The sequence below is a fragment of the Pseudophryne corroboree genome, chromosome 6 (assembly GCF_028390025.1).
Source record: "Pseudophryne corroboree isolate aPseCor3 chromosome 6, aPseCor3.hap2, whole genome shotgun sequence".
Taxonomy (NCBI): Eukaryota; Metazoa; Chordata; class Amphibia; order Anura; family Myobatrachidae; genus Pseudophryne; species Pseudophryne corroboree.
Window position 1 is genome coordinate 795,226,115 of NC_086449.1, and position 22,111 is coordinate 795,248,225.

The 22,111-nt window shown below is 47.8% G+C and overlaps 2 long non-coding RNA genes across 2 annotated transcripts in view; one reads left to right on the forward strand and one right to left on the reverse strand.

The window, feature by feature from the left end:
- Positions 1 to 22,111, reverse strand: part of LOC134933569 (uncharacterized) — an 84,072-nt gene that overhangs the window by 33,615 nt on the left and 28,346 nt on the right. The gene's annotated exons all lie outside the window — the stretch shown is intronic.
- Positions 2,846 to 22,111, forward strand: part of LOC134933568 (uncharacterized) — a 99,509-nt gene continuing 80,243 nt past the window's right edge. Inside the window, exon 1 of the long non-coding RNA XR_010179732.1 lies at positions 2,846 to 2,937. This is a non-coding gene — a long non-coding RNA (uncharacterized LOC134933568). The remainder of the gene's footprint in view (positions 2,938 to 22,111) is intronic.

Sequence of the window (22,111 nt, forward strand, 5' to 3'; positions counted from 1 at the left end):
AGGGGTAAATTTACTAAGATGGGAGTTCTATTTAAGATGGGATGTTGCCCATAGCAACCAATCAAATCCAGGTAAATCTTCTAGGAGATGCTAGATAAATGAGAAGTAGAATCTGATTGATTGCTATGGACAACATTCCATCTTAAATAGAACTCCCATCTTGGTAAATTTACCCCTTATTGTTTAGATTTGGCGCCTCAAATGCAATATCCGGGGCAGTTATAACAATTGCTGGTTGCCACACGAGTGCAGCTTATTTCAAGGTATTCTTCTAACTAAGCAATCCTGTTTTTCGGTACACAGTGGGTCCAGATCCCGGCTCTGCCCTGTGTGGCATGTATTTAGCATTTGGCAAATTACCCCAAATGTGTAATAAACATATAGGGAGACATGTACTAAGCAATGATAAAAGTGGAGAAGTGAGCCAGTGGAGAAATTTACCATGGAAACCAATCAGCGGCTCCATACAATTGTATAGTATGCAAATTAGAAATGTTACGTCAATGCTGATTGGTTGCCATGGGCAACTTCTCCACTGGCTCACTTCTCCATGTTTATCACTGCTTAGTACATGTGCCCCATAGTTCTGTTCACCACTTTCCAGCGGTCTTAAAGCCGAACTGACGCTCATAACAAAGATTCTTCGATCGCATTACCCCAAACACACCCTTCTCCGGTATCTGCTGGTTCCGTAATACAGAAACGACAACTCAACAAAGGTCGAGTACACACTAGAAAGATATGTCGTTCAATCGAGCAGGCGGGGGGGATCCTCCCTAATGTCGTCAGTGCATCCCCAAACTGCCGATTGTCGACACTCATGTATTGGGGCGGCGTTTTGTAATCTGCATCTTGCTTGCTTTAACAAAGACTCCTGAAAAGCCGCAATGAAGCACTGGTAACCTGCAATGTGTAATACTGTGGGGATAAGTGACAGGCTCGGTAAACAGACACAGATGCAAGAGTGGGAGGGAGAGTTCATCGGGGCGTCTAGACATATTTTTCTGGGCGTGATACATTGCCCCAAAAGTGTTATACTAATATTGATGAAATCTGCTGTAATTTATTGGCTTAGGTAAGTGTCGCAGGACATGTGTAGCCCCGTCAACATATAAAACGCTCCTATACATTTGAAATAACCAGAACAGGAAGCCATTAAGAATGTTTTTAGAATTCACCTTTATTTTTCAAGAATTATGTCATGTAAAATGCAAGCCTGATGCATTACGCTGAATTCATTGCCGGCCTGGGACTTACTATCCCTGGAGGAGGCGCAGGGCCAGAATTCGTGTTGTTTCAATGTTGTAGTGGCGTGAGAGGCAGAGGTACCCTTTTCTCTTCAGCTTTCCAGTGTTATGTAGGAGAATAATCTCAAACAGAACACCACAAGGTTGGAGCTGCCACCGTTTACCATCTTATGGTGTATTTGTGTCTGCTAGTACCAGCCCTTCCCCTGGTGTACGAGTATGCGACTGAACCCCGATTTATGCCTCGTTAGATGCGTCTTTAGACCATACTTTCCTACGCTTTGTGTCTCCTTTCTGGGAGAGGACCAGAAAGGAGACGTTAAAGGACACTTCTTAAGGGCCGGACTCTCATATCATGAGGCCCCGCCCCCACCTCTGCAGAATGCTGCGATTCGCACTCACGGCGCCCGCGATTCTGGTTATTATATCTCCATCCTGCCTGCTTCACTAGGAGGTGTGGATGAGGGAGACCCTCGTACTCTTCCGGGGGTGCAGGATGACTACCCAAAAAAAATTGCAGTAGTGACGTGCAAAGTGTCTGTCTCTGTATCACCCCCTAAGATCCAAATGATTTCTCACTGTAAAAACAATACAAATGATGATGAACATTACTCTGAAAGTGAAAAAGGCATATAGTGTACCTCCCAACATTTCTAAGCTGCAATTCGGGACCCCGCGTGCACCCGGAAAAGGGGTGTGACCTCATGGGGAAGAGGGTGTGGCATCACAGCGCGCCCCTGATTTTATTACTCTACGGCCGTGCCCAGCACTCCAAAAGATGCGGGGCTGCCCCCAGTCTCTCAGCGCACGCTGAACAGCTGGCATCCAGCGGTGAAACAGGGTGCTCCTGCCCCCCCCCTCCCCCGTGCCTCCCCCCATGAGAGAAACTGTGACCCATGAAAAAAATGGCACTGTACCACCAAAAGCGGAACAGTTAGTACGGTATAGAGGCATGCACCTATTTAAAGCTTGTGGCAGTGAGAACAGACGCAACTGGGTATAAAAAAGAACTCTTGTCTACAGACACGACTGGATTTTCTTTCATCTTTGTCATTATGTTTCGCAGGATGGTCAATTTGCTTTTAATACCCCCCAAAAGATAGCACGTTAAGAGCTCCTGCTATATGGCAGACATTAGGCACATCGCAGCCATTTTTCTCCGCAGTCCCCATTCAGAATGGCCCCAGAGTACAGAGCAGATCTGGAAAAATGCCCATATTATAAAATGCATTATGCACCGCGGCACCAGCTGAGACTGCACACAGACAATGCGGCTGTCTCTTCTGTATGTAATGAGCGGTGCCATGGCCGCTCTGCTAATCCTCCAACCTGCAAACAAGTCAGCTACACATACCTAGATAAACAGAACTAAATCTAGTATATGCAATTTCTTAAGCCAGGTACTTTAAATGGAAACTGGGGTGAAAGCATAGGTGGTAAAAAGCTCTACAGATGAAATCAGGGGCAAAGATGATTTAGGTGTGACGGGTACTGTATTGTGTTTATGGTGGTTATGCTTCTTGGACCAGATGTCACCAGATCACCAACCGTCACCCCCGTTGTGCACACAACCTCAGATGCCAGTATAAGATAGTATCTGGCATTGCCAGCCTAACCACTGCTCAAAGCAGGCCGACCGTCCCGCAAGACCAACTGGACGGAGGGTGAGATACAGCTGCACTTGGCGCCGGTAAGGTTCGGTCTCCAGAAAGGGATGCTGGGTCAGGAAATACCATAGAGGATGTAATGGAGCCGTAGAAAAATCATTTTCATAAAAAAAATGAATTATTTATTTGCAAGTGTTATTTACCCAGAAATGAGCAGGTACTTACGCATGCCACACATATGCCATTGGTCCGGAGGACTGCTCAGGTCCAGCCAGGGTTGTCTTGGCAACGCTGGCACGTCAGTCTCTAGGTAGCGGAGCAGTTTCACTAGTAAACAGCGCTGAGATAGATGGCATTGCAGTGAGAGGGCACAGTGCCACTTCTACAAGCTCTCCGTTCAGTAGTGGTGCACTTTGTCACTGGAGGTTTATGATATATATTTATTTATGGTTATTTGCTAACATATTTTTGCCCAGAGTTTGTGCCTTGCCAGAGCCTTAAGGGTTAAGCTGTCTGCGGTGCCTATGCGGCTTTAAGAGGCAGCTCCGGTGGGGGGATGTTGCTGTTGTGAGCCAGTCAGACGTTGACTAGATTTCGTATTGATGCCTCCATCTGAAGCCGCCCGGGAGGCTCATGTTTACTCTTGAATACGTGGACTGGTGCCAGGTTGGCACCGATCTCCGTGTTTATACATTGAAATTCAGGGCATGACTCTGACTTCCAAATGATCTTCTCAAATTAGTGCTCATTTCGCAGAATGCACAGGCTGCTTGTGACAACTCTGTAAAAGGTCTGAGAAAACAGTAGGCCACAAAGATAACTCTTCGCTGGCTGGAAAGGCAGCTAGAATCAGGGCTGGAACCACTGGCATGTACAGTAGGTACGTGACTGGTGCACAGATTAATCCCCCCCTAACATTACACATTTGTACTCAGTGAAAGTGGTTACCTGCGTTGCATAACCCTTCGTTATATTCTGTTTAACAATTGGAATTTTATTTTGTTCTTTTCTGTTTGCAATTAAATTTGCTTTTATACACTTTGACGTTTCACGCAACCGATAAGGGCGGCACTATGCATCTAAAGCAATGGAGCGCCACCCCACCCCTTCCCCAAACTAACATGTGCCAGGTCATTATATGCAACTGTGCAGGATTTTTTGTTTTTTTTTGTTAACATGCCACAATATTCATCTTGGTTGTTATATGATTATGTTGGTACAAATACATATGAACCTACTGTATACTGGGGCTAATTCAGACCTGATTGATCACCGTTTTCACACAGCGGACGATCAGATCTGAACTGCGCATGCGCCGGTGCCGCAGTGCGCCGGAGCATGCCAGAGATGCTATCGGCATCTCATCCCAGAAATCGCCTCTGCCTGATTGACAGGCAGAGGCGGTCACTGGGCGGGAGGGGGCGGGCCCAGCGACGTTAGGCTGCCGTTTTGGGGGCGCAGTCCGGGCAACACAGGTGTGCCCGGACCGTGGGGGAGGGGGGGGGGGGGGCGGCGGCGGCTGCGTGACGTCACACGCAGCCGCTGCGACCCAGAGAGCTACTCTTCAGGTACAAAAGCATTGTCGCCGTGCGGTGCTTTTGTACCTGTGCGTGTGTGGGGGGGGGGGGCACAGACATGCGGGGCAGACTAGCCTTGTGCTGGGCGTCCCCACGCATGTCAGGGTGGCTGATCGTAGCTTACACGGCTATGATCAGGTCTGAATTAGGCTTATTGTGCTTTATTTTGTCCTGTAGGGATAAGAATGATATACCGTACTGTAATGTCGTGGCACGTGTTCCGTCACTGTGATGTCATGTACGGCTATATGCTGCTCTGCAATACAGGGGCTGTGTGTGGCTGCGTGGCATCATTGGTAACGTGCCAAAGATGCCCAAAGTCATGGTATTTTAGCTTCAACCAAACGTTAACGGAAAACCCCCAACTTATCCATTACATTTTTATTATTATTATTATTTTTCAGTAGGGATCTATGCGAGATGGCCAGGGCTATGGCTCCGTCCACTAGAAATACTGCTTACTTTGGGTAATAAACGTAGATATCATCTAACGAGTATATATAATAATATGCAGAGCAAAAATGCTGCTATAGAACTTTTCTTTCTGCAAACGCTACAAGCAAAATAAAAGACGTAAAAAAATAAAAGACTAGAATTGAAATGAACGTAGGGATTTTACTGAAACAAGACCTAAACCCCACAGCAAACAGAGCGCTGCCACACACACTGCATCCAGCTGTAATGATAATGCATAGAAGACGGGGTAGGGGGAGGGGGGGGGGGGTTGTAGGAATTGGCACACAGTCACATCTTCCATTTTAATCCCAGCTGGTACCAACTCCCTGTACAAATGTGGGTAAGACTAGCCAGCTCGGGTCGCCGACAGAAATCCATTAACAGCGAATGTTTTGCACACGCGTCTTAACCCGTTCACGGCACAAAGCATCCTCTGGTTTCGTAGATAACGTGCAGGGGTCAGGATATCGCTGCAGAAAACAAATATGAGTATCGAATATTCTAAAATTATGTCCTAAAGCAACAGCGGAAGCAATTCGGATGTGCAATAATCCTCGTCGCAAAAAATGATACCAAACCCGAACGTTGCAACACTTCAATTGCTCTGCCGGACGCCAACTAGTAGCCGCCGGTGTGCAAAACACTTGAATCCCCCCATAGAGGTTAACCTTTTATTACAGTATCTAGGATATTTTAACACTGAGCATCCTATCAGATATTCATGATAGCGGCTCCAGAAGGCTCAGACCACTGCCAGCCTCCGGAAAACAGAGCGGTGGCACAAGAAGTTTCTGCAGACTGCCTCCCCTGACCTATTAACCCAATGAGACTCAAATAAATGCAAATGATCCTGACTTGGTTCGCATACCACCAAAGGGTATTCAGCCCAAGTTGTGTCTAGCAGACAGACAATAAGCCACTGTCCCATGCATGTAATACACACAGCCTGGGAAAAAAACAGCAACAGAGGATCACTTGACACACAAAAACTATTGTGCCAGTCACAGCGCTCCTCTTTCACCCAGAAGACCGTGCAGGCGACAGAGTAACACCGAAGTCAGGGACGTTATTTCGGAGAGGTGTTGTTGGGCATGGTAAAATCTAGAAAGTAAAAAAAGAACCGTCTTTAATTTGCATATGCAAATGACGATGGCATTTGCTTAATTAATGAAACTGGCAAATACAATGCCGCTGATGAACACTGGAGCATGCTGGAACGGTTGCATTAATGAGGCTGATTTGATATTTCCTTTCTAAGAGACGCCACAGAGAGCGGTATTAAAAATTAGGCATCGGAAGAGAGAACTGGCACGGGATGGGGTGTGGGAATGGCAAGAGGCGTACAAGACGCCATAGTCAGCCTCTGTAGTTGACGTTGGTGTCCGGTCCAGTTGCTTCTGAACCAACTGCCGAGCGTACAAAGAGATTTTATAAGCAGCCATTCACTAGGCGCCCCGAACACTCCTTTATTCCTGCAAAATTGCTCCTTTTGTTGGTAAACAACGTACTTTATGCCCCCCCCCCCCCCCCCATCATTATAACAACACCCGGCCCTCACTGACCATCAAGTGTTTTCTTAGCACAAAAGTACGTGAAACTAACTACATTCATTTTATTACAGTGCCAAACTTGAGATAACGCTATGTTTAGCCGGCGTCACGAGCTGGCACCAAACAGACAGAGGCTGAACCGTACATTGCTATGTGGTGGCACAAAAGGAGTCAGGCGGTTTATAATAGAGTGCTTTACCAAGCCAATACAAAGAAAAATAAATAAAATGTTATTCTAATCGTCTGCTAATTAAAGTAAAAAAATAAAAAGACTCATTACAATACCTGCAAACCGCAATTAAATGATTATACCGTTATCACATAAATGACAGTAAAACATTTAGACAGGAGGTGTATAACGAACGAGCCTCTATATGTTTGCATTGTTATAATTAATCTGCGGCCATACTGTTTGGCTGCTATAAAAAAAAAAGGGGCATTGCCCACACAGGATGTAGTCAGGTGACCGGCGGTCGGGATTCCGGCGGTCAGCAAACCGACACCCCAAGATGCATGTTACACAAGTACACAAACCAATGCGTGTTTATTTTTAGCAAGCGTCAACGAAAAGACGCATTGCAAACGCCATAGCCGAACAATCGCAGGACGCAGGCAAAAATTGAGATGCAACACTAATGTCCGTCTTAAATTATAACGGCAGAACCAGCGCTGGTGACTTTACATGTGAATAATGCATTTCTCAGTCATGGGATCAAAAATACAAAACACACTTTGATTGTGCAATAAATGTCTTTGCTACAATGGATCTTTGTCACAAGAAGCGGTAATTAGAGTGGAACTAAGACCAAAATAATAATAATATGTATTTCTGCTGCGGGGTACACTGGGCTCCACAAGGATAGAAATAGGGGTGTAGAGTAGGATCTTGATCCGAAGCACCAACAGGCTCAAAAGCTTTGACCTTCTTCCCAAGATGCAGAGCGCCACCTCCTATATCACCCCGCCTCCGTGCACAGGAGCTCAGTTTGTAGTTGGTGCTTGCAGTGCAAGCATGTGACAGGAAGAGCTGAAAAAGCTTTTTCTGAGGAAAAAAGAAGACTACAAGGGCTGCAGCAGAGGCACAGATTGTGCTGGATGTCAGTAGACATTGCCTGCTGCAGCTCCATCTCTCCCCCAGCGGCGCTGTACACTCCCGTGCCCTGGTTGCCGGGTACCTACAGCAGGAGGCTCCAGTTTTCTTCCAAGTTAGTCACACACGGCTGGGGCTCTCCGGGATCGCGTGGCCGCACTTCGGGAGGAGGTAAGTGGGTCCCGCTCACGGGACCCGCACATTATCGCGATCCGGCGCGGCCGGTGGGAGGCGGGCCGCGCGCGCTGGCGGTGGACACTGTGGCAGTACAGGCGATCCCACTAGATCACCAGGGCATGGGTGCAGGTCTGGTTTTCTCTCTAAACCTTTTTTACAAGTAGCCCGCAGTACCCGGTGGTTTTGCCAGCAGAGGGGATAAGGCTTAGACCTGAAGCCCCTCCCCCAGCCCCAGGGCGCCATTTCCCGCAAATGTTCCCGCCCTGGAGCTGCATATCTGTCTCTCCCTCACTCCCTGGCAGTATCTGCGGCATCATTATCCCTCAGCTCACTGTTCCTGGGAATGCTTGGGCAAATCCTCCTATGTAAAGCCGCCTGGTTGTCAGTGCTGTGACTTTACAAGACACTTAAGTATTCTACCTGCCTTTTTTAGTCAGTGTTAGTTAAGAAAGAATGCATTTAGTCAGGGTTTTCTAGTACAATTACCCTGTGCTATACATCCAGTTCTTACTGTGTACTGTTATATCTATTGTTATATAGCTGTGTAAGCTAGTCCAGTGCAGTATTATTGTTAGTAATAACCTCTGCATTGTACAGATTGTGACTATTTGTGTGTGCATTTGATAGCTGAGTGGTGTCCATTTCATTTCTCTCCCCTCAACCTGCTATCCCTAAATTCTATAACCTGAGGGGACTTGGTGCGTCAGGTTTTATCTAATATAGGATTTTCACAAAGATATACTGTATTACGTATTTTTCTCTGTGATTTAGTCACCATATCTCTCCTTTATCTCTGCTGGTGCTGACTACACTGCACAGGGGTTTGGACTAGAGGTATTGTGCTGCTGACAAATTGTACTGTGTTACCTGATACTGCAAGTTATATCATGTCTGCTTCTGAGGGTAACGGTTCTGGGGCTGAACACACTGCCGGTGTTGCTGAAGCCGCAGATACCTATGAGGAGAATATAGCAGCTTTGGGCTCTGGTTCTGGGGGCTCCTTGCCCCCCAGTGGGACGGTGGCAACGGGGACAAATAATGACCCGCCATGGACCGCTTTTTCCACGCTTCTGCATACGCTAGTTCATAAACTAACACCCCCTATGGGACCCCCAATGCTGGTGCAACCGTTTGTGGTCCCTGCAGCTAACCCGCCGTGGGCGGACGATTTATCTGCTCAAATAAAGAAGTTGAACCAGTACCTGACTACTAAAAAGTCTGACCGGCGCTTGCCTACGTCCAAGTGGTCCTCTAATCGAGCGCTTGTCTCCTCACAATCCACTGCTGTCACTGACACCTCGTCGGATGAAGACGGCACTTACACTGACCCCACAGGTTCTGACTCAGATACGGCTGATGGGGAGGGTGGTTCACATGTGGATGTTCCTGATCTTTTGTAGGCTATTAAGTTGATTTTACAGTTTATGGATGATCCGAGCCATCCGTTCCTCCTAAGAAACCAGACAGGTTCAAGCGTCAGAAGGTGATTAAACAAGTTTTACCTCACTCTGACCACCTAATTGATATACGTCAGGAACCCTGGGAAAACTCGGGTACAAAGTTTGTGCCTTAAAAGAAGATGCTGGCTCGCTATCCCCTCGCGCCGGAGCTGTCTCACATGTGGCTAGGATGGTGGTTTCCTCAGCTCTACCGGTCACCACCGTCACGTCTCAAAAGAGCCTACGGATAAACGTGTGGCGGGTTGTCTGAAAGCGATTTACACCCTCACGGGTGCTGCACAAAGGCCCACTATTGCAGCTACTTGGGCTGCAGAGGCCATTGAAGCATGGGCCTTGGAGTTAGATGCTGAAATCTCCTCTGACCATGCTAGACAATGCTTGTCTTATATTGTCACAGCTTCTCGTTGTATTAAAGAGGCGGCTTCTGATGCCGGTATCCTGGCAGCCAAGGCCTCTACTACGTCAGTCCTGGCTCGCCGGATATTGTGGCTGAGATCCTGGTCTGTGGATCTGGACTCTAGAAAAACCCTGGAGGTACTCCCTTTTAAGGGAGATATTCTGTTTGGGGAGGATTTAAATAAGATTGTGGCTGACTTGGCTACTGCCAAAACTGCCTGTCTGCCAAGTACTGCTCCTTCTGTGTCGAAGGCTAAAGGTACTTCCTTTCGCCCCTTTCGTCCTTCAGGTAAAGCAAAAGGTCAGGCGTACAACAAGCAGGCCCGCACTTCCAAACATGGTGAGCCTAAGTCCAAAAGAGCCTCTGGGGGATCCCAGGGTGGGAGGCCGGCTTCTAGGGTATACCCAGGAGTGGTTGAAAACCACTTCAGATGCCTGGGTACGGGAAGTCGTCACTTGAGGTTACGCCATAGCCTTCAAAAACCGACCCCCTCATCGATTTTGCCAGACAGATGTCCCGTTGGACAAGACAAAGGCAAACACTCTACATTCGGTGGTACAGACCCTCCTGGATACAGGAGTCGTAGTACAGGTGCCTCTTGCGCAGAGGGGCCGGGGGTACTATTCTCTGCTGTTTCTAGTCCCGAAACCAAATGGGTCCTCCCGGCCCATTCTCAACCTCAAGGCATTGAACAGGTTTGTGAAGGTTTCCAAGTTCCGGATGGAAACCCTTCGCTCTATAGTTCTGGCCTTGGAACCTGGGGCCTTCATGGTCTCCCTGGATATACAGGATGCTTACCTGCATATTCCTATAGCAGTGTCTCATCAGCAATACCTGAGATTTGCGATTGGCAACTGCCATTACCAGTTTCGGGCGTTACCTTTTGGTTTAACAACGGCTCCGCAAGTCTTTACAAAAGTCATGGCGGTGATGACGGTGGTACTCCGCTGTCAAGGGGTCAGGATACTGCCATATTTGGACGACTTGTTAATCCTGGCAAATTCCCCAGAACTTCTCCTGCGTCATCTAGATGAAGACGGTCCGGTTTCTGCAAGCCCACGGGTGGCTCATCGACTGGAAGAAGTCATCCCTGATCCCTGCTCAGAGCATGGTGCATCTGGGAGCAGTGTTGGACACTCACAACCAGCGGTTGTTCCTGTCTCAGGAGAAAGTCCTGAAACTTCAGGACAGGTTTTGTTGCTTCCTATCTCGTCCGCAAGTGTCGATACATTCGGCGATGCAGGTGCTGGGCCTCATGGTGTCAGCATTCGACATGGTGGAGTACGCTCAATTTCGCTCTCGCCCTCTCCAGAGGCTGATTCTAGCCAAATGGGACGGCCTGCCTCACCGGATCAGGTCTCAAATGATCTCATTGACTCCGGAGGTCCGTCTGTCGCTACTCTGGTGGCTCCAGGACCAGCAACTGTGCAGGGGCCGTCCGTTCTGGATATACAACTGGGTCTTGTTGACGACAGATGCCAGTCTAAGAGGTTGGGACGCGGTGCTGGAGCAACACTCCCTTCAGGGGTATTGGACCAAGGAGGAGTCCCTCCTCTCGATCAATATTCTGGAGTTGCGGGCGGTCTTCAATGCCTTGAACCTAGCCCAGCATTTAATTCAGAACCGTCCTGTTCAAGTACAGTCAGACAACGCCATCACAGTGGCTTACATAAATCATCAAGGCGGCACTCGAAGCCGCCTAGCAATGAAGGAAGTCTCATGGATTCTACAGTGGGCAGAACGTCATCTACCGGCCATATCGGCAATATTCATTCAGGGAGTCCTGAATTGGGAAGTGGACTTTCTCAGTCATCAGGACGTGCATGCCGGCGAGTGGGGCCTCCATCCAGAAGTGTCTCAACTCCTAGTGGAAAGGTGGGGCCTTCCAGACGTAGATCTGATGGCGTCTCGACACAATCACAAGGTTCCGGTCTTCGGAGCAAGGACAAGGGATCCTCAAGCAGCATTCATGGATGCGCTGGCGGTACCGTGGAGGTTTCGGCTGCCGTACGTGTTCCCTCCGGTGTCACTCCTGCCCAGGGTAATTCGGAAGTTCAAGCAAGAAAAAGGAAATCTGCTTCTCATAGCTCCAGCGTGGCCCAGACGACACTGGTTCTCAGACCTGCAAGGCCTATCGTCAGAGCGTCCAATTTTACTTCCACAACGCCCAGACCTCCTCGTTCAGGGTCCCTGTGTCTACCAGAACCTAGCCCGGGTGTCTTTGACGGCGTGGCTCTTGAAGCTTCCGTCTTAAGGGCTAAAGGGTTTTCTGAGGCGGTCATTCAAACTATGTTGCGGGCCCGGAAACCAGCTTCTGCACGGATTTACTATAGGGTCTGGCATTCTTACTTTGTTTGGTGCGCATCTAACGATTATGACGCTTCCAAGTTTAGTATAGCCAAGTTGTTGGCTTTTCTTCAGCAGGGCCTGGACTTAGGCCTGCGTCTGGCCTCCCTCAAGGTTCAAATATCTGCCTTGTCGGTGTGGTTTCAGAGAAAAATTGCGACCTTACCTGATGTGCATACCTTTACTCAGGGCGTGTTGCGTATCCAACCTCCATATGTCCCGCCTGTGGCTCCTTGGGACTTGTCGGTGGTTTTGGGGGCGTTACAAGAGTCTCCGTTTGAACCTCTTGGTTCAGCTGACCTTAAGTGGCTTTCCCTTAAGGTGGTGTTTGTGCTGGCTATTGCTTCAGCTAGAAGAGTGTCGGATTTGGGTGCCTTGTCCTGTAGTTCCCCATATCTGATATTTCACCGTGACCGGGCGGTTCTTAGGACTCGTCCCGGCTATCTACCTAAGGTGGTTTCTTCGTTCCACCTTAATCAGGAGATTGTAGTTCCGGCACTTGTTTCTCCTGATCTGTCTCCCAAAGAGCGGTCTTTGGATGTGGTACGGGCTCTCCGTATCTATGTGAAGAGAACTGCTCTTATTAGGAAATCTGATTCTCTTTTTGTTGTGTTTGGGTTTCTCAAACGGGCTGGCCTGCTCACAAGCAAACTCTGGCCAGATGGATTAGAATGGTGACTGCACATGCTTATGTGAAGGCTGGTCTCTCTGCTCCTGATCACATTAAGGCCCATTCTACTCGGTCTGTTGGACCTTCTTGGGCGGCCCAACGTGGTGCGACCCTTGAACAATTGTGCAAGGCGGCTACGTGGTCCTCTGTGAACACGTTCATAAGGTTCTATGCCTTCGATACTGCCGCTTCCCAGGATGCTTCCTTTGGACGCAGGGTTCTTGTGCCCGCTACAGTGCGTCCCCTCCCATAAGGAACTGCTTTAGGACATCCCCTATGTCTATCCTTGTGGAACCCAGTGTACCCCGCAGCAGAAACGAGTTTTACGGTAAGAACTTACCTTTGTTAAAACTCTTTCTGCGAGGTACACTCGGCTCCACAAGGCGCCCACCCTCACGCACTTAGCTTCTTTGGGTTGGTATGGCATTAGCCGCTGACACTTCTCCTGTCGGGAGAGTGTGGTGTTTGTGGCAACTGGCAGTTGTCGTCTCTTTTACTTGCTACTGCATTGGGCTGGTTAACAAAACTGAGCTCCTGTGCACGGAGGCGGGGTGATATAGGAGGCGGCGCTATGCATCTTGGGAAGAAGGTCAAAGCTTTTGAGCCTGTTGGTGCTTCGGATCAAGATCCTACTCTACACCCCTATGTTTATCCTTGTGGAGCCCAGTGTACCTCGCAGAAAGAGTTTTAACAAAGGTAAGTTCTTACCATAAAACTCGTTTTTTTAAAGCTATATATAACGTATATGGTTGTTGTTTTTTTTTGTCTTACAAAATGCCTTTATTTTATTCTGGATGCACAGATAAATACACCAGAGAGCATTAATTATTTTTAAAATACTTATTTCTATAATATTCATTGCAAATGTTCTCTATCTTGTGATATCCTTATTTTATTTACTGTGTTTGCACAAGCAATTTGTACTTTAGCAAATAAATAATGCAGACAGTATTTACCCTGCACAGAAACAATATAACCCACCCACATCTAATGCCCCCTACACCGACGGCGGATACGGCAGATGGGCGACCCGGTGGCGGGGGGAGTGAAGTTTCTTCACTTTCCCCGTCACCCGGCTCTATAGCAGTGCATGCTAATATGGACAATCTCGTCCATATTGGCCTGCATGCATAAGCGACTGGGCACCAACGATGAACGAGCGCAGGGCCACGCATCGTTCATATTTGGTGCCTACACATTCATGAACGAGAACGTTCATATCGTTTAGTAAAATCTATTAGTGTGTAGGGCCTTAACTCTCTCTGCACATGTTATATCTGCCCCACCTGCAGTGCACATGGTTTTGCCCAACTGCTAACAAATTTGTTGCTACGATCAGGTCTGAATTACCCCCATAGCTGTGTTCACCCCGTCTATAAAAGCAGCATGGCCATCAGATATACATGGTATCGCCTCCCGTCTACCCTCCCCTGACCTGTTTGTCCTCTTTTCCTTTCATCTTTGTCTCTATTCTGTACTCTCTCTTCTTCTCTTTCCCAGTCATCTTCTATATTAAATTCTGTTTATTTCTTTTCTTACACGTATTTCCCAGATTGAATTAGCACAATTTTACACATTCTTTCCATTATCTTCAGCCTCCGCAGCAGCCAACAACACCGAACTCCACAGCCCTACTCATCATCTGCGGCCCCCTTGCTCTGGTATAACGCTACCCCAGGCCCCGGTATAACGCTACCCCAGACTCCGGTATAACGCTACCCCAGGCTCCAGTATAATGCTACCCCAGGCTCCGGTATAATGCTATCCCAGACTCCGGTATAACGCTACCCCAGGCTCCAGTATAATGCTACCCCAGGCCCCGGTATAACACTATCCCAGACTCCGGTATAACGCTACCCCAAGCTCCGGTATAACGCTACCCAGACTCCGGTATAATGCTAGCCCAGGCTTCGGTATAACACTACCCCAGACTCCGGTATAACGCTACCCCAGGCTCCGGTATAACGCTACCCAGAATCCGGTATAATGCTAGCCCAGGCCTCGGTATAACATTACCCCAGGCTCCGGTATAACGCTACCCAGACTCCGGTATAATGCTAGCCCAGGCCTCGTATAACACTACCCCAGACTCCGGTATAACGCTACCCCAGGTTCCGGTATAATGCTAGCCCAGGCTCCGATACAGTGCTGCCCCAAGCTCGTGTATAACACTACCCCAGGCTCCAATATAATGCTACTGCAGGATTTGGTAAAATGCTATCCCAGGCTCCGATATAACACTGCCCCAGGTTCTGGTATAAAGCTACCCAAAGGCTTTGGTATAATGCTACCCCAGGCTCTGGTGAAACACTACCCCAGGCTCCGGTACAATGCTACTGCAGGATTTGGTAAAATGCTATTCCAGGCTCTGGAATCTCACTGCCCTAGGCTCCAGTATAATTCTACTCCAGGCTCCGGTAAAATGCTACCACAGATTCCGGTAAAATGCTACCCCAGGCTTCAGTAAAACGCTGCTCCAGGCTCCGGTAAAACGCTCCCCCAGGCCTTAGTAAAGTGCTATCCCAGGCTCCGGTGAAACGCTACCCCAGGCTCCGGTAAAATGCTCCCCCAGGCCCCGGTAAAGCGCGATCCCAGGCTACGGTAAAACGCTTCTCCAGGCTCCGGTAAAACGCTCCCCCTGGCCCCAGTATAACACAATCCCAGGCATCAATTTACAAGATGTCAGTATGTCCAAGCAGCATTCCGTGGTGGCCTACAGACAAGTAATCCTATTTTTAGGTTTAGTAAATGGAGGCGTGTGCACAAGCCGCCTTCCCTACAGCTTAGCACAGTAGTGTATACCAGTATAATTTATTTATTCTTTGTTGCCCATCCAATGTCACAATATATTGCCTAACTGAATACAAATGGGAGGTAAGAAGAGAGTAGAGAAGGACCCAGACTGGGTCACAGGAAGCCTGGGGGTTAACATTATAATATAAATGGTTCACATGATTCAGGGCCACAGAGAGGGATTCATAAGGGGAACTCGAGTGATGTGTCAGGACGTATTAAGCGTGTAAGGGGCCCGTGTGCAGTCTCAGTCCGGGACCCCCTACTCTCTGGCCAGTAACCACGACTGTCCCAGAGGACTGAAGCTGCTCTATGGTAACAGGAACCAATAAGATGTTGTCTTTTCATTTCTACCCTAAGGGACAAAATTGAGACAGAATTTGATTGGTTGGTATGGCCAACACCTCTCCTACACAATTACCCGGGAAACAGTTTTGATAGATGTCCCCCACCTCCTGCGTTGGTCCCATGCAGACGTAAGTCATTTAGACATGTTAAATCTGCGTTACGTTAAAACTGCATGTAGGGACACGGGGCTAGGTCATCTTGGCTCCTAATATCAGATTGTTTGCTATGGTTACCGCATGTTTGTACCCCCCAAGGGTTGTTGCCGGATGGAAGACAGTCCAAAACTGCTGAGCCCTGTACACTTGCATTAACGCAATGCAGTCAGGACCAGAGTATCTGTTCCCCTCCCCTCGTTCTTCCGAAGGTTTGCGTCCTAGCTACTGTAAATACTGTACTGTCTGTATTAGGTGCATGGAAACATATCCATACATTAATTACTTTTTTCTCTGTAGAAAGGTACAGGAGCTGATTGGTTGGTATTTTATCTCTCTTCATGCTGTAAGGGCCCGGGGCCCATTATTGCTTTTCTATGGTGCTGTGTACAATTAATAAAGAAACTATGAGGGTAATTCCAAGTTGATCGCAGCAGGAATTTAGTTAGCAATTTGGCAAAACCATGGCCCTCATTCCGAGTTGTTCGCTCGCTAGCTGCTTTTAGCAGCATTGCACACGCTAAGCCGCCGCCCTCCGGGAGTGAATCTTAGCTTAGCAGAATTGCGAACGAAAGATTCGCAAAATTGCGAATAGAAATTTCTTAGTAGTTTCTGAGTAGCTCGAGACTTACTCTGCCACTGCGATCAGTTCAGTCAGTTTCGTTCCTGGTTTGACGTCACAAACACACCCAGCGTTCGCCCAGACACTCCCTGGTTTCTCCAGCCACTCCCGCGGTTTTCCCAGAAACGGTAGCGTTTTTTCACACACACCCATAAAACGGCCAGTTTCCGCCCAGAAACACCCACTTCCTGTCAATCACACTCCGATCACCAGAACGAAGAAAAAACCTTGTAATGCCGTGAGTAAAATACCAAACTTCTTAGCAGATTTACTTGACGCAGCCGCAGTGCGAACATTGCGCATGCGCAGTTAGCGGAAAATCGCACCGATGCGAAGGAAAATAACGAGCGAACAACTCGGAATGAGGGCCCATGTGCACTGCAGGGGAGGCAGATATAACATGTGCAGAGAGAGTTAGATTTGGGTGGGGTGTGTTCAATCTGCAATCTAATTTGCAGTGTAAAAATAAAGCAGCCAGTATTTACCCTGCACAGAAATAAAATAACCCACCCAAATCTAACTCTCTGCACATGTTAAATCTGCCTCCCCTGCAGTGCACATGGCTTTGCCCAATTGCTAACTAAATTCCTGCTGCGATCAACTTGGAATTACCCCCTATGATTTACATTTGGAAAATGAAGAAATATATAAAAAGACCATCAAACTACAAAATGAATACAATTTGACATGAACCATGAAGGAAAAAGAAATTCCACAGTGTTAACCGGACGTTTCGGTACAGCTTTGAACATTTGACTTCCGTTGACCACGAAAATTTTAGGCGGCAGTATCCCGAAAATTTGCATAGCATCACAATGCTACGGAAAACACGTATGAATGTGCGCGGGAATAGTGACAATGGAAACATTTAGGAGTCTATTTATTAACATTATTTTTACTACAATAATGTGAATAAGGGAGTTTTCTGTTTTCACACCCTTTTCACATTATTTTAGTATCACCTGAATGTATTAAAGGGCATTTGGAGCAGTTTTCATGAAAAACTGCTCCAAACCCTTTTTTCACTTTTTTTTTAGTAACCCCCATCGCATTCCCCATACTTATAAAGGGAAATGTGGTGGCCAAATTCACTAAAAAAAAAGAAATGTGAAAAAATACCGCAGTGTGCCCTGTGATAATCTCGCCAGCTCAAGCTGGCGAGTTCACAGGGCAGCACTGCGATGTGCACCCTTTTGCCCAGCTTTCTCTGCCTTGGCAGGGAGCCGGTGTCCGCTGCTCTGGTGAGCGCTGACGGGCGCCGGGTCCCCCATATGCTGCTCTATGATCCCGGTGCAGTAAAGTGATGCTGCAAAATGGCAGAGCACTTTACAGCACCGGGAGTCACAGTGCAGGAAAAGGACCCGGCGCCCGGCAGCCTCCTGAAGCAGCGCGGACCGGCACCCTGGACAGGTGAGTATATTGATCTTCTGGGGGGGGGGAGTCTGTGGCGCACGGGGTAGTCGCGATGGGGGGGGGGGTCGACCGGGCGGCGGTGGTACCGGCATGCGCAGCAGAGCATCGTGGTATTTTTTTACGAAAAATACCCAGATGATGCTGCGGAGAGGCATCGCAGGGACAGAGCTTGACCGCAAGCTCTGTTCCTGCATGCGATAATTAATAAATCCCTGCAATGTAATCAATTATCGCAGTGCGAGTTGGGGCGATTTTATCACCTGTCATCCACATCCTGGATGCGGATGGTGATAAATAGGCCCCTTAGACCCAATCCACAGCCATTTTTATGTGTAAAGACTTGTAGCATACAATAAGCGCGTCAACGCCAAGCAACAAATGGGCGTAAAGAAAAGGAAAAGACAAGAAACACAACAAAACCAACATACGGTACTGCCACATAACAAGACTGAACTAGTCGCGTTTTGTGGTTTATAAATATGCCGGGTATGCAGTACACAGGGGGAGGTTTACCAACGCTTGGAGAGTGATTAAGTGGAAAGCGATAAAGTACCAATCAATCAGCTCATCAATCATTTTTCAAGCACAGCCTGTGACATGATAGTTAGGAGCTGATTAGCTGGTACTTTATCTTTCTCTCTTTGATAAATCTTCATAGAAGGCAACTTGATGACTTCACTTGGTTTACATTGTAATATTGTTGGGCAATGTTATCTCGTGTTCATTATGTAAATTGATAATGTAAAAAAACAAAATGGCTGCACATTGGCTAAGTGGCAGTGGTGACAGGAGAAAGGGGTGGGGGTAGTGGCAGGGTTCTCTTTTCCCGGGTCCGGGCCTGTTTGAGGGGCCATAAAATAGGATTTTAATACCTACCGGTAAATCCTTTTCTCTTAGTCCTTAGAGGATGCTGGGGATGCTTCAAGAACCATGGGGGGGTATAGACGGGATCCGCAGGAGACATGGGCACTTTAAGACTTTAAAAGGGGTGTGAACTGGCTCCTCCCTCTATGTCCCTCCTCCAGACTCCAGTTATAGGAACTGTGCCCAGGGAGACGGACATTTTGAGGAAAGAATTTATTGATAAACCATGGTGAGCATTTTACCAGCTCACACCTCCAGTATGCCGCAGAACGTGGCATTCAATAGAACACCAGCCAATGGCATGAAGAATATGCAGCAATACGCTGACATACGTAACACAATCTATGTGTGTAAACACAACCAGTAACAGCATAACGCATGTTATGGCCGGAATAACGTCAGCAACAGGCTGACTTAACCACAACACACCATGGGTGTAAACATACCAATGACTGCAGATACAGTACGCACTGGGACGGGCGCCCGGCATCCTCTACGGACTAAGAGAAAAGGATTTACCGGTAGGTATTAAAATCCTATTTTCTCATACGTCCTAGAGGATGCTGGGGATGCTTCAAGAACCATGGGGTTTATACCAAAGCTCTAGAACGGGCGGGAGAGTGCGGATGACTTTGCAGCACCGATTGACCCAACAAGAGGTCCTCATCAGCCAGGGTACCAAACTTGTAAAACTTCGCAATGGTGTTTGAACCCGACCAAGTAGCTACTCAGCAGATTTGTAATGCCGAGATCCCCTGGGCAGCCACCCAGGATGAGCCCACCTTTCTGGTAGAATGGGCCTTCACCGATTTTGGCAACGGCAAACCTGCCGTAGAATGAGCTTGCTGAATCGTATTACAGATCCAGCGTGCAATAGTCTGCTTGGAAGCAGGAGCCCCAATCTTGTTGGGAGCCCACAGGACAAACAGAGCCTCTGTTTTCCCAATCTGAGCCGTACTGGCGACAAAGATTTACAAAGCTCTGACCACATCGAGAGACTTCGATTCCGCCAAGGCGTCAGTAGCCACTGGCACCACAACAGGCTGGTTTACATGAGACGATGAAACCACTTTTGGCAGAAAATTGCTGGAGTTCTCAACTCCGCTCTATCTGCATGGAAGATTAAATAGGGGTTTTTGTGAGACAAAGCCGCCAATTCAGACACCCGCCTTGCGGATGCCGAGGCCAACAGCATGACCACTTTCCAAGTAAGGAATTTCAACTCAACCTTACGTAAAGGTTCGAACCAATGAGAATTGCAGGAACTGCAACACCACATTAAGATCCCATGGTGCCACCAGGGGCACAAAGGGAGGTTGGATGTGCAGCACGCCCTTCACAAAGGTCTGAACTTCTGGAAGGGAGGCCAATTCTTCCTGAAAGAAAATAGATAAGGCCGAAATTTGTACTTTAACGGAGCCTAACTTTAGGCCCGCATCCACACCTGCTTGCAAAAAATGGAGCAAACGTCCCAGCTGAAGTTCTTCAGTAGGATCCTTCTTGGATTCACACCAAGACACATACTTCCTCCAAATACGGTGGTAAAGCTTCACCGTTACTTCTTTCCTAGCCTGAAGCAGTGTGGGAATGACTTCACTGGGAATAGCCTTTTCGGGCTAGGATATGGCGTTCAACCGCTATGCCGTCAAACGCAGCCGGGGTAAGTCTTGATACACGCATGGTCCTTGCTGTAACAGGTAATCTCATAGAGGAAAAAAACAGGGATCTTCCATGAGTAATTCTAGAAGATCTGGCCAAGCCCTCCTTGGCCCGTCCGAAACAATGAGGATCTCCTGAACCTTTGGTCTTCTCATGATCTTTATCCCTTTGGAAAGAGTGGAAATGGAGGGAACACATAGACCGACTGAAACACCCATGGTGTCACCAGGGCGTCCACCGCCATTACTTGAGGGTCCCTTGACCTGGGACCATATCTCCGAAGTTTCTTGATGAGGCGAGACGCCATCATGACTATTTGAGGAATTCCCAAAAGACTTGTCACTTTTGTGAAAACCACTTGATTAAGACCCCACTCTCCTGGATGGAGAACGTGTCTGCTGAGGGAGTCTGTTTCCCAGTTGTCTACACATGGAATGAAGACCGCTAGTAGAGCGTTTACATGCCTTTCCGCCCAGCGGAAAACTCTTGTGGCTTCTGCCATTGCCGCTGTCAAAGTCAGAAAAATGTCTCTATGCACGTTGCCATATTTGCACCGCACACTGGTCCGTGCTGCGCATGCGTACGCTCTCCCGTGAAGGCGCATACCCGCAATAGCGTGCACTCGCAGGCGCGGTATGCGTATTTACGGTATAGTTTATGTAGTCGTAGCGTGCGACTCATTCGTTACATATTTTCACAATTAATGTAGTTTATAGATCATGGTCCCTTTGATAGTTTCTGAAAGTTTGGTTAATATAGAAGGTCCCTGAGCTAAGGAATCCCTCTTTGTATCGTACGAAGGGTCTAACAGGAATCATACAGCAGTGTTTGGTACCCATCGGAAGAGTATTTAATTAGCAATATTCCGGTGTTGGTTTGGAGCGTATTAATCGCTCGTGCGAATAGTTATGGACATAAGAAGTTTATGTCCATTTCTACTATTTACTCATACTCAGGTATGCGGCGGGAAACCTAGTTCCCCACCCACCTGAGCTGTTTGAAATCGTCACAGCCCACCTGTATGAATCACCCTATGACCTTTTGTTGTGATACAGGGTCGAATTCCTTCATCCAATGGACAATGGGATTGTAGGGACTGTAGGATTGCATTGTGTGTGGGGCATAAATAGGCAGGCCGACCACATCCAGCTCTCACTCTTCAACGGTTCTCATTGCTGAAAATCGGGTGCTGGATGTCCAGGCGCATGCGATCGTTTACCCTTGTGCGTAAGTTTCTCTCCGTTATCATTGTCTTTCTGTGAGCCAATTTCTCTCATCTCTCTCCGTCTCTCTCTCTCTCTCTTTCCCTTCTCTCTCTCTCTCGTATCTCCCCTAGACTAGTATTGTATTGTATTAGATAGTATTGTTTAGTTCTGTGGTTAGGAAGTCTCTGTTATATTGTAGTGTATCATTTGTACTGTTATCCCCTTTTTACAAGTATACTAGATATAATACAGTTAATAGGCTTTGGAACCTAAACCAGTATCTGTGTATTTTCTATAGTGTTAAGTGTTCACTTGAGCGTCGGTGACGCTCAAGCAGCTTTGTAGTTAGTCAGGTTACACAAGGTTGCACTTACACCCTGTATTCACATTAAGGTATTCCGTGTATTTCATTGGTATAAGGTTTAGACATAAAGGTATAGCGTTGTGAGCGCCTGCGCCGCTGGTGATCTCCTCGTGG